This window comes from Zalophus californianus, chromosome 3 (assembly GCF_009762305.2).
Source record: "Zalophus californianus isolate mZalCal1 chromosome 3, mZalCal1.pri.v2, whole genome shotgun sequence".
Classification (NCBI taxonomy): Eukaryota; Metazoa; Chordata; class Mammalia; order Carnivora; family Otariidae; genus Zalophus; species Zalophus californianus.
Window position 1 is genome coordinate 183,822,799 of NC_045597.1, and position 18,851 is coordinate 183,841,649.

Sequence of the window (18,851 nt, forward strand, 5' to 3'; positions counted from 1 at the left end):
CTTACTGCTGTACCCCAGTGCCTGAAATAGTACCCTTCCCATTTGTGGGCACATAAAAAATATTTGTGAAACAAATCAGGAAACCTGACTAACGCCAGCACCGCATCAGGCCTGTCCCTACACCTGTGCATACGCTGTATATTTAACAGAAGTGTCAGCATCACCATTTTACAGGTGAAGAAACTGAGGAATAATGAAGTTAAGCAAGTTACTCAAGGTCACACAGTTAGTAAGGAGTGGACTTGGAATTTGAACCAAGATTGTCTGCCTCCAGGGTTCTACCTTCCTTTTATGCACAAAACTAAAGAAATACAGAGAACCCAACATGTCCATTCTTCCAATGACCTCCATTTTCCACACAGGTAGAAAAATAGAAGGAATGGAAATATATAGGGAACACCTTCCTGAAGGTCATAACTTAAACAAGCAGAGCCTAACACAAAATATTCTGAACTGAAATCAAATAATTCTCAATATCTCAGAGAATTTCATTATTTTACTTAAAGTTCTTTAATCGTCTCATGCAGAGTGACCGAGCCCCAGCACGTGCCAGGCTGTATGCTGAGAGAACAAAAGACAAGATCCTCCCTTCTCTTGGGTTTACTGTCCTCCAGAGTAGAGAGACATCAATCAATCATGCACATTTGTGATTATAAACTGTGAAGAAGGAAGAAGAAATATATGGCGTGCCTGGGGAAGAGGTAAATTCACTGTGGGCAGGGAGGCAGGTCAGGGAAGATGAGCTGTGAAATGGTTTTAGGATGGAACTAACTGGAGATTATAGTAGTGAAAGAAAAGCAAATAGTAAACAGCCAGGATGCACCACACAAAATTACAGAAACACTGACGAGAGGAAATCTGGGGGAGGGAATCAGATGTATGGGCTAGAGCTATATATTTGGAAGTCCTCAGCTCTAGAGGGTAACTGACAGTAGAAGTGTTGATGAGATTACCTTGGAGGAAATTATACAGCCAGAAAGGAGGAGAGCCCCTCGCTGAGGTTTAAGACGGCAGAACACTTAGTGGTTGGGAAGAGGAGGAAGTGCCAGCGAAGAATCAGGGAAGGGGCGGGCTAGAAGGGTCGGAAATCCAAGGAGTGTGGCCTCACTAGAGTCCAGGGAAGAGAGACTGTGTGGACGTGACACTGCTGGGGGCAAGAGAGACAAGGCCACTGGTGACCTTAGGGGAAGCCTTTAGGTGGAAGGATGTGAGGGAGCCTAAGGGGAGTGAGGGATTCCAGGAAGGGGGAGAGTAGACACCAGCCGTCTACAAACCTGGGTCCACAGGCCCAAAGGTGGCCACAGGCCTCATTTTGCGAAGTTTCATTTCGAACACAGCGAGAGTTCTCATTTACGTGCTGTTACGGGCTGAATTCTGTCGCCCCCAAAATCTGAATGTTGAAGTCCTAACCCCCAGTGCTTGAGTATATGACTGCATTTGGAGCTAGGGCCTTTAAAGAGGTGATTAAGTTAGAATGATTAGGATGGGTCCTAATCCAATAGGAATAAAGTCCTGACAGAAAGAGATGAGGACACAGACGACACCATCAGAGGTGAATCACCGGCCTCAGAAGAAACCAACCCTGCCCACACCTCAGTCTTGGACTCCTAGCCTCCAGAACCCAGAGAAAATTAATTTGTGGTGTTTAAGTCACCCGGTCGGTGGTACTTCATTATGGCAGCCCCGGTAGACTAATACCCTGTGTTCAGCTGGGTCTGGGCAGCAACAGTTGCTAACAGTTGGGTAATTGTGATGGGGACTGTCTGGAGAGCAAAGCGGAGGGTATCTGCCAGCTGGCCCTTTATAAAATTATTTGCTGACCTCTGTTGCAGACAGTAGTTTCAAGGTCACATAGCTGGTACATTCCAGAGCTGGGATTTGAACTCAGCTCGGCCCCGGGGAAGCCCGTCCGTGCCCTGCCTCCTGGAGCGGTTGCCTCTTCTCAGCTGGGAGTGCCCACGCTGCTCTGGTGAAGTCAGTGTGGTTCTTTTCTTCTCCTTAGTTCATGCTCTGTCCTGTGGGCAGCTGTTGTGGGGAAATGCTGAGTCATAAATAATTCTTACATTAATGCCAAGGCAGCTGGAAGGGAAATGTCAGTAGGAAATGGTATTTCAAATAAGTGCAAATTTCATCATTCAGCCAATTTTTTAAGACTATTTCTCGCAGCAGTCTTTCCTTAATTTGAGTTATGGTGAAATGTTAAATGTGGAAGAAACGTACCTCCATTTGGACATTTGGCCTAGATAGACACATGATATAAAAATGAAGGCATTCTGCTGCCATCTGAAATGGGCCAAATGGACCAGAGCAAAGAGAGGAACAATCAGTCCTATTGATAAAACCTAATCCTTGGATCTTTAAATCACCCAATACAATTACAGTATTATGACATTCTTTACTGGGGCTTGTACTGGAGAGGCTCCAGGAAGCTTCGATTCCTGCTATCCAGAATGGCTGGGTGGAACTTTCTGGACTCTATCACACAAGTCTGCCCTCACCATCAGCTTCAGTCCCATGAAGGCCCTTGCTGGGTGGTGTCCGGAGAAGCAGGGGGTGTACCTGCCGGCGCCCACAGGGCCAGGCTGGTGGGTTAAAGAGAGAGGCCAGTCAGGTGAAGAAAGCTGCCCCTCCCCCCGCCCCACATTGTGACCATGAGGAAACACAGGCCAGCTGTTCCCAGATCTGCTTTTTCACCAGAAGCCGGAAATCCAGACTTGATCTGAAATTTCTCAATTTCTAAATCTTGGCAATAAATTAGAATTAAAAAACAAAAAACCAAAAAAAGAAACAAAAACAAAAAAACCAACAAAACCCAAAAGAACACCTATGCCAGACATTTCCCCTCCCCCCCGTGGACGGGATCCAACAGGGGCCCCCGGTTTATGAGTCTTGCCCGGGGCAGCCTGTAGGGCAAAACTGAAGGTCAAAATGTGCCCAAACTCCTTTGTGTTCACGTCTATGAATGCCTTACCGCGAGGAGGGTCTGCACACGCATATTTTTGTGGCTGCATCTGACCCACCTAGTCCCGTGACCAATTTCTCTCTGTCCTAGATTTTGGGATACCGAAATTCGTGGGGCTCTCTAAGCCGCTGCTGTTGGAAATGTCAGCTTCCGAACTGCGTGTTTCCAAGCACAGAGTCAGGCTGGGCGTGGCCAGTAGGAAGGATGGGACTCGGTTCTTCTGCCACCCTGACAAGTGTTTTCTAAACCAGGAGTGAGGCTTCCTGACTCAGTCTCTGCCGCTCTTCACATGGGAGTTGCCAAGGAACAGAAGAAGGGATACTAAAAATACAAGCTTTGTCATCGTTCTCTTTTTTTTTTTAAATCTTTTTATCCACCAAACGCCTCTACCCAAATCCTGAATATCCATTTGTTTTTCTCGTTTGTTCTTTATTCATTCATTCAGTAAACATTTATTAAGCAAATGGTATGTGCCAGGCACTATGTTAGGTGCTGGGAAAGCCCACATAAATCAGACTCGGTCCCTGCCATTGAAAGGCTTATGGTGACACGATTGGGTGGCTCAGTCCGTTAAGCATCTGCCTTTGGCTCTCAGGTCATGATCTCGGGGTCCTGGGGTTGTGGGCTGGCTCCCTGCTCAGCAGGGAGTCTGTGTCTCCCTCTCCCTCTGCCCCCTTCCCCCGCTCGTGCATGCACTCTCTCTCTCTCAAATAAATAAATCTTTGAAAAGAGAGAGAGATAGAAAGGTTTAGGGTGACATGGGTTCTTGGATGATCCAAAACCGAGGCTTGAGTATGTCTGGTGACCACAACCCTTCTTCCTGGCCACCCCCTCCCAGGTGTGGTGAATTTGGCTTGGGAAGGTGGAAGTGGACAATAGACACCAAATTGAAAGGGAAACCTAAGGTTCCTTAGGAGAAAAAGTCATCATCATGGTGGTTTGCCTTTAAGCCAAATAATGACTTCAGCAAAGGCATTATTATACTTTATTTTTTAATTTTTCTTAATGGACTTTATTTTTCAAAGCAGTTCTATATTCACAGGAACATTGAGCAGAAGGTAAAGAGATTTCCCATATACTCCTGCCCTATATACACACGGCTGCCAAAACACCCCCATACCAGAGTAGTTCATTTGCCACAGTCGATGAATCTACATGGACATGTCATTATCACTCAGAGCCCATAGTTTACCTTAGGGTTGGCTCTTGGTGTTGTACATTCTACGGCATCTGATAAGTATATGATGACACAGATCCACCCTTATGGTGTCATAGGGAAGGGCTTCATTGCCCTAAAAAATTCTCTCCCTATTGACAGTATTTCTGAAATTTTGAAATGCTCAAGAAGAGGCTCAGTAAAATGTCTGTAGCCCAAGAGGAGGACGATTCGATCAAATTTAGGTAATGAGTCAGTTGCATATCAGAGTTCAGGGGGCAGCAGCGGGTTGTCCTACAGGAACATGGGAGATTTCCCCCCAAATTAGTTAAAATGATTGACTAGCATTAGGCAGGCAACTGAGGAAACAGCAGCAAGGCCATTCATGAAGGCATCGTGAAAGCCCTAGCCTGTCCCTTTACCACTCCAAGCACCGGCAAGCCTCGGTGCTTAACACACCAACAATACCACTTATTTGTTTAAGAAAGATAATCCTAACTTTTAATTTGATTTGAAATTCCTTATTGCAATGAGGAATGGCTATATTTGCTGAGCAGATTTACCAGAAAAGGAAGGCATCTTCAGTCCAAATTCTACTGGACTTATATTTTTGGAAACCTCAGTGAAGAAAAAAATCTCCTCCATGAAACATGCAAAACAGCTTTTATATTAAATGTTTGGATTCACATCCTTAACTGTTTATAACTGCATCAGCTTTTATTTTGTCATCAAAATAAATGTCTATAGACTCATGGTTTGAATAGGCTTCTAGAATTGGGGTAGATAGTAAAGGTTCGACTTTAGCTTCCTCTGTGTGTGACTATTATTCAGAAACCAAGCAGGTCTTAAATCTGGAGTCACCTGCTCTTGAGCCCACACCTGAACCAGCCAGGAAAATGGAGGTGTGTCAATGACCTGGGGAGAAAAGGATTTTATGTAAAATTAAAAGAATTGTTGACTTAACCATGTTACACCTTGGGTCCAAGTAACTCTGGGTATGGGCCCATTTAAGCGCAGAACCCAGAAGAGGAAGAATTGCCCCTTAGTGAAAAGGGCGAGATGAGACCACCAGCCTGGATCAACACAACCCTGGTCACTGACCTGCAGACGTGGACAGCTTTGAAATCTGTGCACCAAAGGCATTCCTACTGTAGCGGAGACACTTCTAGGGACCCCCCCCCGCCGCCGCCCGCCGCCGGCAAGATACCAGAAGGGAAAGGAGCCAAGAAAGGGTGGCTGAACACCTGCAGAGGTGTGGGTGGGAAGGGGAAATTGCATTACCAATTTGACCTAATTTGTACCTGGGCAGGCACGAAGCTGTCTTCTCTCCGCTCCAAACCCAACCTTCTACACCCTGCTCTGTGATTCTGCTGCTGAAGCTCTGTTGACCACATTTTTGCTGTGAAGCCGGCTCCCTGTAAGGCTCTGCCCATAAGATTCTGGAGGGGGACTGCAAGGCTGGAGGAGGGAGAGGGGTAGGCTCCTTCCCGACCACTCTCCACTGCTGTGAGCGGCACCCTGGCAACGCTCTGCAGGGCCCAGGGCAGCCTCCGCTGCCGGTCTGCGGCCTGCGGTATTCCCAGCGCTCGGGGAGCTGCTGTCCTCACGCTCTGGCAGGGAGCCATCTTTGCGCCTGGTCTGGTTTTCAACCCTGGGGGGCCTTTCCTCTGAGCACCCAAAATTCAGTAGTTTCGGCCTCTTCTCTTTGTTTCCAAGCCCTAGGGGTGATGCCTGCTTCCTACACTTGCTGCTTCCATGATCATTTATTGCTATCTTTCTGCCCTTTCTGTTATCTAGTTAACAACTTGGCACTCAGTTGACGATTAAGTTCTCTCTGTTCAACTATCTCCTGACTGGACCCTGACTGACAGACACCTGAAGTTTGCTCTGTGCTTGTATTCATTCAACAAGCACATAATGAGTCCCCGCTGTGGGCCAGGCACTGCGCGAAGTACTGGGGATTCAGTGAGGAGTAAGTCAGACCAGCTCCCAGTACTCATGGGGGAGGAGGGAAACAGACCTTTTCAGGCCGATGGTTGTGTTCCTACCCCCCCTGCTCCCACCAGGCGACACCCACACTGATCCAGATCCATTGTGTTTGCTCCGGATCCTGTGGGTGCCTCTTATATTTATGTTTCTGGTTACCTTATTCAACGAAATAGTACATAACTCAACAAAATGTAAGTGCTCAAAGGATGAGCATTCTTTTTATAAAAAGTAAATGATGTAAAGGTTATTATCAACAGTGGTGCCAGTAGATAGATAGTATGTGCCTGAAGGGCATCTCATCTCTGTGTGTCCTTTCCAAAAATCCACAACTCCAGTCTCATGAAAAGAATGTCAGGTATTGGGAGACATTCTGCAGATACCTGGCCAGTACTTCTCCAGGTGGTCAAGGTTATGAAAAACAAGAAAAGACAGAGAAACTCTCAAAGACCAGAGAAATCAGGGGAAGATGGGTCAACCAAATGCCATGTGGCACTGGGGGCTCACTCTTGAACAGAAAGAGGCAATGGACAAGGGGGAGAAATCCAAAGAAAGCCTGGAGTTATTAGTAGTTAATAATAATATATCATTGTCGGTTTCTTAGTTTTGACAAATGCAGATATGTTAATGACTGGGAGAAGTGGGGTGAGGGGTATTTAGGAACCCCCTGTACAATCTTTGCAAGTTCTCTGTAAATCTGAAATTACTCCAAAATAAAATGTTTGTTGTAAAAAAAAAAAAACAAAACCTAAAAACTAAATTACATGCTTTGGAAGATTTGATTAATTGTGGGTTGCTTTCAAACAATGCCTTTAAATTAGATGTGGGCAAGGCCTAATTGTAAGAGACACGGAAAAAATTTTCAATCTTGCTTTCCAAGTTTCTATATGTTCATGCTCCATGTTAAAGCAACAGAAACCAGAAATTAGAGATGATGCTCTAAGGCCGTAGTTTATGCAAGAAATATGATGCTGAACTTGAATCAACGAACTCCTATTCAGGATGGTGACCTTGTCTCTAGGTTAATACTGAGGCAAATGAACATGCATTTATTTAAATTTTCACGAAAATATTTGACATAGACATAGATCACTTTTTTATGATTCCCCAATTTTTGTACCTCATGTGCAAGCAACCTACTAACTATTGGTCTCAATTACATTAAATGAGACTGCTTCTGCTAAAAATTAAAACAAGGTAATTATAGGGTGTGAACAGTGCTCTCAAAAAACAAAAACAAAAACAAAACAAAACAAACAAAAAAACAGGCCTGGTAGAATGGAGAGTGACCAGGCAAGGAGGGGAGGGCTTCTCAGCGGCATCAGAGGAACTCTCTGAGGAAATGGTATTTGAGTTGAGGTCAGAATACGGCTTAGGGAATTTGGTTGTCAGAATTTAATGACAGAGAAAGCAACACAAATAAACGCAGCAGTGTCATTAGATGAATATGCTGGCCCGGAGCAGCAGGGACCCAACGATGGCAGGGTGCTCCTTTAACTGGGGACTGCCACACAGCAGTGTTTAAGAGAAGGCATTTCCCAGCCTGAGGCAAGAGGGAGCAAAAGGGAGCAGAGAGATTTCAAGCAGAGCGGGCAATATTAATAAAGCGCAAAGGTGTGAAACAGCCCGCGGGATTTGGGAAGAAGGGAGTAACAAGGTCAGAGTCACGTGTTAGCAAGAGTGCTTAGCAGCAGCCCAGCTCTGCTACTTCAAGTGTCGGAGCACCAGCAGCATCACCACCGCCCCAGAGCCTTTTAGAAATGCAGAATCCCAAGACCTCCCATGAAGAGGGAAATCTTCATTTTAACAAGAATCCCAGATGATGCAGATGCACCTTATAGTTTAGGAAGCTTTGTCCAGAGGACAGATTGGAGGGATGTGTTTGGATGTCAAGAGACAATTTAAGAAATTATAATAGTCTGGCCACGAGATGAAGATGTCCAGAGCAAAAGCACTAACGCTAAGGAAGGAGAGCAGACGTTACAGAGGTTCAGGGGATGGAACTATAGGACTTGAAAACTGGTGTAGCTGGCATGAGGGAAGTGGGGAGCTCCCATGACCTTCAAAGGGTGGTATGCCAGAGCCAGGAGGCGATCCCATTGTATGTATACATAGCTATTATTAAAACTTAAATTATATACATGGACAATAAAATAAATTATATTAAATACAAAGGTAATAAATTCTCAAAAGTCATCGCTAATTATATTACTAACTTTTACTGTTATCTAAGCTCTTGGGGTTATTTGCATCTCCTGTATCTGTCTGCTGGAAATACCACATAAGGATGTGCTCCTGAGCATCTCTTCCTAACTTGACACTAGTTGCTTGAAATCTGCCATGGTGGCGACATTTATACTATGGAAATGGGAAAAAGCTACAAATCGGGGCTTACCTTGTTGCTTTGTTGATTTTTTAGATCAGGAGGTCAGCAAACTTTTACTACAAAGGGCCAGACAGGGCTTTCTGGGCCAAACAGTCCCCGTCAAAACATTCAACTCTGCCACTGAGGCGTGAAAGCAGCCGTGGACAATCCATAAACGAGTGAACTTGTTTTCCAATAGAATTTTGTTGACAAAAGCAGGCAGCAGCCCGATATTTTGGTTTTCCTTTTGTTTTCTGCCCACCAGCCATAGTTTGCCAACACCCACTCTCCATTTAAGAAAGTGACAAAGGGCACCTGGGTGGCTCAGTCGTTAGGCGTCTGCCTTCGGCTCAGGTCATGATCCCGGGGTCCTGGGATCGAGTCCTGCATCGGGCTCCTTGCTCTGCGGGAAGCCTGCTTCTCCCTCTCCCTCTCCCCCTGCTTGTGTTCCTGCTCTCGCTATCTCTCGCTCTGTCAAATAAATAAATAAAATCTTAAAAAAAAAAAAGTGACAGAGAGGGGTGCCTGGGTGGCTCAGTCGGTGAGTGTCCGACTCTTAATTCTGCTCAGGTCATGATCTCTGGGTCCTGGGATCAAGTTCCGTGTCAGGCTCCCTTCTTAAGGGGGGTCTGTTTCTCCCTCTGCCCCTACCCCTGCTCGTGCTCTCTCTCTCTCTCTAATAAATAAATAAAATCTTTTAAAAAAGTGATGGAGAAATTGTTAATAATGTAAGTTAAACATTAAAGGATTTCATGTCTGAAGGCATTACATTGTGAGTAGCATAAAACCCTGAAACTTCTGGTACTCAAATCTATTATCTGATTCAGCTAAGAAGTCATCCACATCATAGATGAATGAGTGAAGAGCCAATATATATCTTCCTTGCCTCATATTCACTATTGCAAACAAAAATATAAATATTAGCCAACATTCATGTTGGAGCCACACTCTTCCGTCTGTTCCACAATACAATGGCTGTGGTTACGAGGTCAGTAAAAATCAACAGAAGCATTCAGTAAGAATTTACAGTAAAGATTATTATATATTTTATTCTATTTGTAAATTCTGTGCCATACGTTTTCTATATTAGTAATAGTTTTCATACACATATGTGCATGAAGGCATGCTGTTTTGTTCCCAGGAAAGCTTGTTGTGATGCATTTATCAGCACACCATGGCTCAGGTTTCTGGTGTAGGTGAGAAGGTTGGTGGGGTGCTGGGACACAGAAGGAGCAGTTTTGCAAAGAAAATGGAGTTCAGTTTTGGACCTATTCCCCAATTGTAATAGGCTACTTTCAAAAGGGTAAAAGCAGAGCCCACTTAGGGCCCAATCCCACGTTCCATGAGTCGCCCTAATTTCTCACCAAATCTTGAGTGGAGTCAAGAGATTTTCTAAAGCCATTCGGTTTCTGCTCACATCCCCTGCTCCTACTGATGGAAATGGGGCCACTGAGTGTGCTGTTTACTTTCAACCCTGAGGGCAGGCCCTGTACTACAGACCATGTGAAGATAAGATACAGATCAAACTCTTTTCTCTCTCTCTCTTTATCTTTTTTTGTTTTGATGGGTGGTTAAAAAAAATTCATAACATAAAAATTTGCCTTCTTAACCATTTTTTAAAAAGATTTATTTATTTATCTTAGAGAGAGAGAATGAGCGGGGGGGAGGGGTAGAGGGAGAGAGAGAATCCTCAAGCCGACTCCCCGCTGAGCACAGACCCTGACACAGGCCTCGATCCTAGGACCCTGAGATCATGACCTGAGCTGAAATCAAAAGAGTCGGCTGCTTAACCGACTGAGCCACTCAGGCCCCCTATCTTTTTTAACCATTTTAAGCGCATAGTTCATTAACGTTAGGTATGTTAACATTGCCCTACCTCCTGAACTTTCCCTCTTGCAAGACTGAAACTCTGTACCCATTAAACAACAGACTGAACTTTTTTTATTTAATTTTATTATGTTATGTTAATCACCATACATTACATTATTAGTTTTTGATGTAGTGATCCATGATTCATTGTTTTCGTATAACACCCAGTGCTCCATGCAGTATGTGCCCTCCTTAATACTCATCACCGGGCTAACCCATCCCCCCAACCCCTCCCCTCTAGAACCCTCAGTTTGTTTCTCAGAGTCCATAGTCTCTCATGGTTCCAGACTGAACTTTTAAAAATAAAATTTCAAATTTATTATAATTCCTAGAAACAGACTCAGAGATAAAGTGTGGTCTGAGATTTACGAATACAAATAGCAAAGTATATATTGCTGTTTTTTTTTTTTTTAATCATCTACATCTATTTGCTCAAGCACTGTTTAAGTGGTAACTTTCTTTCCTAACTAACTTCACTTTTAGGGCAGAAGAGCTTGGGTTCTAGTCAAAGATTCTCACCAATACAGAAGTTCCTCTTGCTACTCAGGGTCTGTAACTCTCTGTTGGCTGACTTTTTATGGAACTGGTAGCTGGTATTTATGGACTTATTTTGTAACTGTATTTTTCCCCTTGACAAAGACAGTATCTAACTTTATTTCAAGTGCTTAATTAATGCCAGACCCTGGGCTAAGTGTCTTCACTGTAATACTTCATTTAATCCTCACAACAAGCTAAAGAAATAGGTACTATCTTAATTGTTACTTTATGACAAGAAAATAAAGGTGCAGAAAATGCTTCCTGCCAAGGGTCACATAACCAGCACAGGGCTGAGCCAAATTTGGACGGAATCTGGAGTCTGAGCTCTTCATCATGAAAGTACAGATTGTCTTTGCTGTACTCCCAGATCAGATTTCCAGGTAGAGGCACAGCTCTGACTCTCAACTTGAGGTTTGGCAATCTGGAGATTGCTCGTTCTAAGAAAGAATGGGGATCCCTTCTTCTTCTTCTTTTTCTTTTTCTTCTTCTTCTTCTTCTTCTTCATTACTATCCCACTTAGCCCCACAACCACTTCCTACTACAGGGCCCCAAACGGGCTGCTCAAACCTTTCCCTCTGCCGCCCTTGCATGGTGCTGCTAGGGTGACTGCTACCCCGCGTACGGCACCCTGAAGTAGACTCCGTCCTGCCAAGAAAGCTTGGGGGTGTTGCAACGACTGGCCCAGAAATTATTCCGGACACTTTGCCAGGAAAATGAACCCTGGTGCCGGGTTTCCCGAAGTGTGTTCAGCAGAACAAGGAGACTTTATGTGGAAAAAGGGTTCTGAGTCACTTAAATTTGGAACACTACAAGTTAAGTGAAGTTAATCATAAAGCGAAATGTATTTTAATGAATCCAGAACATCTTAGACCCTTAAATGGGCCAAGAGACTGCGACTCTTCCAGGGGACGCAGAACAGGTAGTATTTCTCTATGTACGTGACCTCAGAACCTCTTTTTCCATGCACATCTCTCTCATGTCTATTGTTCTCAGGAAGACGCACGACAAACAGTTCCCCAGGGTGACCCCAAAGGGGATGAAAAATAGCTTCTTTCATCAATCTGGGCACATTTCTCTTCTTTAAGGTAAAAGTGTTTATTCTAATAGTTTAGTCTAGGTACGGCACTGTAGGGAATGAAAAAAATCTCTTCTATCCATCTTAGGTTCTCCAGGTGGGGTTCTGTAAATTAGGCTGGCTGAAGACAGATTAACAAAAGAAAGCAAACAGAAGTGAATTTTGTGCATCGTGTGTAAACATGGAAGCACTCAGCCCTGAGGAACCTAAAGCTGGGTGGGAACCTGGGCTTATATACCGTGGTAGGCTAGACAAGGTAAAAGGGGTCTTGGCTCCTGGGAGGGGAGACAAGTTATGGTAAGGCAATGAGGAAAAGTATGCTAAACGAGGACGAAAGTTTAGCGACATTTATTATATGGTGCCTCTCCACCGATAGGAGCTGTTAAGAAACCTTCTCTTCCCAGGAAAGGAGAGGAAGACGTCTCTACTGATGCAAATTTCCTTTACAAAAGGAAACTGGTGCCCTGTTTTTAAAGATGTTCCTTCTTCTGCTGGTTCTCAAAATGATCCATCTGCCAAAGATGCAATGTTTTGGGGTGGTAGATCCTGGTGCCTTCCAGTACTTTCCAGTTTCCAAACCTACGTCAATTTTAAACCAGTCATTTTCACCATGAAGTAAAACTGGATGAGGTTCTAAGCTGAAGCTTAAACTGGCCTCATCCATAGTCAGGGACGTAAAATCTGGAATCTGGAATCTGTTCACTTGCAGATGATGATAACAGAACCTACAGGCCCACTCACACAGATGTTATAACTCCATACAAGATAAAGTTACTCAATTACTTAGGAATTCCTAGGTACTTAAGCAAACATAAAGTATCTATTAGCTCTATTTATACCCTGTTACTGCACCTGCTGCAGAGAGTTTTATGGATACTCCCAGGAATTAGTGGGGGCGGAGGGGAGGAAACATCTTCTATCCCCCAGTAAGCGAAAACCACAATAGAAACAATTTAAATGTTTCCTCTTATCCAAAGAATGTCCCATGCAGTACTGTAGAAAATAAGTAGGACAATATTGTCAGTTTGGGAAGCGAGAGGGAGAGAAATGACAAAAATTGGGGAGTAGAAGAGACACTGTACTTCATACCAGATATGCCGAGATTCAGAATCATGGGATGTTAGACAGTTGTAAAGATTACTCAGCGCCACCTTTCGTCTGGCAGATAAGGAAGCTGAGCCATAGAGAAGGAGCGTGTACATGGATACCCGGTTGATTTGGTAGAGCCAGAAGGAAGGAGAACTGCCACATTTCCAGCTCATTCTCTGTTAAGCTCTGGCCACTGGATGCACCCTGCAGCCTCATCCTGCCTTGCTAATGTGGGTCAGGTCCAAATCCACGTGTTGGTCAGAAATGCTTCTACTTGTACTAACAGCCTTTCACTCCTGAGCTTTGAGAGCCAATTTCTATGGTACCTGCTGGCCCTGGCGGCTCACCTTTCTTCAAGCCTTTGGTGGTACAGTGTAAAGGCATCAGAATCGCTTCACAACAGGAGACAGTCCGGTTTGCAATTCCTTTCCTAAGCTGAGTTAATGGCTAAGCTCCTGTGGGATATGGAACAACTGAAATCCTATTATTTAGTGATCAGAAATGGCCCTAGTCCTAGTTTCTCATTTCCTTTGAAGGAGCCAACATGCTTTTCCTCTTTCTTCATTTTTATATAATACAAACTATAGGGATTGTTTTATGTTGGCGAGATCTTTTATAGGCAAAAAAAAAAGATTTTTTTAGATAGAAAATATTTGCAGCTGTTTAAAACGCAAGCAAATTTGAATGAGAGCCTTGTGCCGCTTTGCAAACTACTTAAAATAGATGAGCTAAAAAGACATAACGGAAAGAGTGAGCTTGTAACAGATCAGGGACTTTTGAATTTCTTGTATCAGGTTAGGAAATGGATCAATCAATATAAAACTATACACATAAAAACCAGAAAGGTAGTTCATATGGCTTATTATCTGAGTAACAGTAAGTCACAAAACAGTATCATACAATATCAAAATGAAAGGTATTTTTTTAAAATCAGCTTTATTCACTGAGGTATGGTTACAAACAATAAAATTCATGTATTTAATAAAGTTTGATGACCTTTGACAAACACATACATTTGTGTAACCATTGTTCCCGCCATGACAGTCAAGAGATGAAACATTTTCATCAGCCAATAGTTCCTCTCATGTTCCTCTAAGAATAAGTTGCAGACATAATGATCTTTTATTTCCTAAATATTTGTTTATGTTTCCCAAAAACATGGATTCTCCTGCTTGACCATGGGACAAGGATCAAAATCAGGAAATTAACACTGAAACGATATTAATATCTTACCTATAAGACCTTATTAAGACTTTGTCAGTTGTCCCCACGATGTCTTATTTTATATAGCAAAACAGTCCAAAATTTGAATTCAGACATCTTGTCTCTTCCATCTCATGGGATCTGGGACATTTCCCCGAGACTTTCTTTCTCATGAGATTGGTATTTTTGAAGAGTACAGGTCAGTTATTCTGCAGACTGTTCCCCCACTCGTGTTCCTCACGACTAGATTCAGATTATGCACTCTGGGCAGGAATACCACAGGAGTGATGCCGGGTTCTCAGAGCAGCCTAGCAGGAGACACATGCTGTTGATTAGTCCCATTGCTGCAAGCTTATCTTTTGTCATTTGCTTAAGTTGGTGTCCACCACAGTTTTCCACTGTAAAGTAACTGGTTTGCCCTTCCCAATGAAAGAGTATTTGGGGGGAATATTCCTTGAGGTCTACCATATGACTCAGCAACTATACTCATGAATATTCTTCTCCAAAAACTGTAAAATCTCGACTGACCAGAGTCGATAAAATGGAAGTTGTTCCTTGCTAGACTGTTGGTTGCTCCCTACAACCTGGGGAAAAGAGAAGATTTAAACAATGTTTTAAGGCTGGCATCCAGAATTTATCCCTCTAAAAGGATATTCTAGGGTCTACCTGAGGTTCTGAGGGCTGGTCTTGAACGCTGGCATCTACCGTAGCTGGCCATTAGCATGGATGTTTTGATACTTCAGTCTTCAAGGGTTAACTCAGCTATGATGATTTTTTGTGCTTAGAAAATCAGGAAAGCTTATATATTTTAGTGAGAGTTAAAAAAAAGTGTTAAAAAAGTCCCATTTCCTATTTAAACTTGAATAAAAACTTTCAGATTAATCAAAATTCTCTAGTGTATAAGGAGGTCCTGTTCCATCTTTGACAAATACATTCCTAATACATAGTACTTATTCCATATTTGATTTTTTATGCTTTTCCACATATATGTGAGACTGTATTAATGGACCATTTGATTTTTACCACAATAATTTCTCTTGTCATTTAAACTTTGGGGTTAACTGTTTTTAAATGAACATTCCTGGCATCAAATCATGTGGTAATTAATGGGCAGGAATTATGTTCAGTCTCTAAAATCATCTTCTAGAATATTTATTTATTTTATTGTTTCTTTAGAAGAAGTGTGGGAAAATGTGCTACACATATTTCTCAAAGCTAGGCTGTTACCACTTTAAAAAAACACAAAACGCCTGGATTCTAAATGCTTACTCATCGCTGGGAAAGCTTTCACAGCTTTACATTTACAGAAGTGCTGGGCCCTCCAGTTCCAGATAGTCTTCATTTTATGTTTTGTTAAATAGGAAATGAATACTTGAGAGGATATACGTCTGAGCATGAAGTCTGACTGAGAGTCTGTAGCTTCCTGTTCATTGACATCCACTGACAGATTAGTAGAAGGAGAGCAAAACTTTCTTCCTCAAACAAAATCAGATGTGGAGAACAGAGAAGCAGCAGTGAATTGGGGTGTGTCTGGATGCTTATTTGGCATTCTCATCCTTCATGCCCTTCCTTGACTCCCACGTTGCCTATGAATTGCTCTCTCATTGGCACTTCCCCAGGCCTTGACCAACCCACCATTGTCCTGTGGTATGCTTAGGCCCCACTAAACCAAGGACTCTAGTTCTTATTTGTATCTAGGACACCTAGGTAAGTTCCTGAGACATGTCAGGCAGTTGAATGGACAACTGAATGTTTCAGAGGTTTGATTAATATCACATAACATTTTATAGGCAGAAAGAGACTTAAAATAATTTAGCACAGTGCAACTTTTTATGGAAGACGAAAGCAACTCCTTGTATTTAAGTGACTTGCCAACTATTTAGAAGATAAAATAGAACTGGAACTCATCTGATACTTTTTCCAATGCAGTATGCATACATAAATTTGATTCTTATAGGATTGGACAAAAACAAATTAGAGAGAATGTAGAGACTTCTCTCCCCATATTCTTTACTTAATGTTGATATAGCTGAGGTCCCTGGAAATTCACCTTTTGAGACTAACAGCCTTGAAGGTCAGAACGAATGACTGTGACAGAAAACCTCTGTCAACCTGCATGTCCAAGCAGCAATCCTCAGAGGGTCATCCCCAATGGAACCTGCTCCATTTAAATGACATTTTCCATTTTAGAATCAAGTGCATAGATGAAACTCTGGTCATACTATTTCTGAATCTTTGTTCTCAATAGTCCCTCCACTTGGAATGCATTCCACCTATCGAAAACTTTCTGAGGCATGGAGTGATCTGTAAATTTTTAAATGTTGAGTAAATAAGAAAGTTGCAGAAGGATGAGCATAGTATATAACAACACTCATGTAACTTTTTTCTCTACTTTTAGTTACATACAATAAAATGTACTCTTTTTGGTGTACAGTACTGTGAGTTTTGACAAATTCAGACAGTTATGTTACTACCACCACAATCAAGGTACAGCACGGTTTCATCACACACACCCCTAAATTTGCTTCTGCTACCTCTCGGTAGTCAGCCATCACTCTTACTCCCCCAAGCCCGTCCACACTCTGACGAGCACTGATCTACAGGCTGTCATTATAGCCTTCTCCAGAATGTCCTATCAATGGAATCAGGGAATGCAACCTTTTGAGACTGGCTTTCTTCACTCAACATAATGCCCTTGAGATGAACCAAGTCGTTGCTCATACCCGGTTATTTCTTCATTTTTAGGTAAGTCTTCCACCGCGTGGACAGACCTTGTTTTGTTTATCCATTTCCAAGTTGAGAGCCATTTAGGTTTATTTTCAGTGTTTGACACTTGTAAGTAAAGCTGCTGTTAAACACTGCACACAAGTTTTTGTGTGAACATGGATTTTCATTTCATTTAGGCAACAACCCAGAAATAGGACTACTGGGCCATATAGTAAGTACATATTTAACTTTATGAGAAACTGTCAAGCAGTTTTTCTGTAGGAGAGTTCCAGTTGTGCTACATCCTTGCCAGTACATGGCATTGTCAGGTGTTTCATTTTTTAGTCATTTTAATAGCTATAGTTATATTTCATTGTGGCTTAATTAGATTTTTTCTAACTACTAATAATTTGAACATCTTTTCAAGTGATTATCTGCCATTAGGATATCTTCTCTGGTGAAGCATTTGCTCAAATCTTTTGCCCATTAAAAAAACTGGATTGTTCTCTTATTGTTGAATTTTGAGAGTTCTTTATATAATCTATATAAAAATCCCTTGTCAGAGATGCAATCTGCAAATACTTTCTCCTTTTCTTTTTCCATTCTTTTAAAGCTACCTTCTGCAGAGCAAAAACTTTTAATGATGACGAAGGCTAATTAACCATTTTTTCTTCTATGGATCATTGCTATTTGCATCACGCCTAAGAATATTTTGACTAACTTATGTTGTCCTCAAAAAGTTTTATAGCATTATATGTTACATTTAGCTATGATCCATTTTGGATTTGTTTTTGTATTAAGATGTGACGTGTAAATTTTTAAACCACAAAAGTACCGCTAGATAAACATAAAATAAATGTGACAGATACACAGGGTAGGAGAGAAGACCATGGAATTGGGTAGGATTTACGAAGAAGTGTTCAACATGAACCATAACATTTTATTTCCTTAAAAATCATGAATCTTGGAGTTATGGGTATATGTAATTTTCCCTATTTCCCTAGCCTGAGTACAACTATAAAGGCTGGACATTACATAGAAAACAAATGTAAGACTCTGAAAGGTGAAGAGAGGAAGGCCGACTGGCTAGGGACCTCAGGTCTCCAGGAATGAAATGGTGCTAAGTTCCCTGGGTTTTCTTTCTTTCTGTCTCTTTCTGTTTCATATATATTCCAGAGAGATCCACAATTACATTTGGGGACCTCAGCACTCTGCTTAACAAATGATAGAAGAACTAAATAGAAAATCAGCAATGGTATGGAATTCAACACAAATAACTGACAGGACCTCACTGATATTTATAGAACCCTCCATGTGATGACATCAGAATACACATTCTTTCCAAGTACCAGTGGAACATATACCAAAATACATCATATCCTGGGCCACAAAAGAGAGCTCAAAACATTTTAAGAATTGAAATCATACAGTGTGTTTTCCAACCACAGTGGAATCCAACTAGAAATCAAACATGGAAAGATAACATGAAAATCTCTAAACACTTGAAAACTAAACAACACTACAAAATGATCCAAAGAGTCTGTCTCAAAGGAAATAAAAAGTTACATTGGCCTTAATAAAAATAAAAATAATACCACATATGGAAATTTGTCTCCATGAAGATTATATGATTTTCTATGTAGAAAATCCCAAGGGAAAAACAAATCGATAATCAATCAATTAATCAATCTCCCAGAACTAGCAAGTGTGTTTAGCAAGGACATAGGATACAAGATAAACTTACAACAATTAATTGTATTTCTATATACTAACAATGAACATGTGGACACTGATTAAAAATATAATCCGTTTTACAATTGCTTTAAAAAATGAATTACTTAGGTGTAAATTTAACGAAACATGTATAGGACTTGTATGTAGAAAATATACACAATGCTGATGA

At 42.0% G+C, this 18,851-nt stretch overlaps 1 long non-coding RNA gene across 2 annotated transcripts in view; it reads right to left on the minus strand.

Annotated features, from left to right (window-relative positions):
* Nucleotides 1-818: 818 nt before the first annotated feature.
* LOC113919423 overlaps nucleotides 819-18,851 on the minus strand; it is a 43,619-nt gene continuing 25,586 nt past the window's right edge. Inside the window, exon 5 of one of the 2 annotated variants that reach the window (XR_003518994.2) lies at nucleotides 819-2,025. This is a non-coding gene — a long non-coding RNA (uncharacterized LOC113919423). Of the gene's footprint in view, nucleotides 2,026-14,558; nucleotides 14,827-18,851 lie in introns of those variants that run through there. The other variant, XR_003518995.1, reaches the window with a different exon arrangement.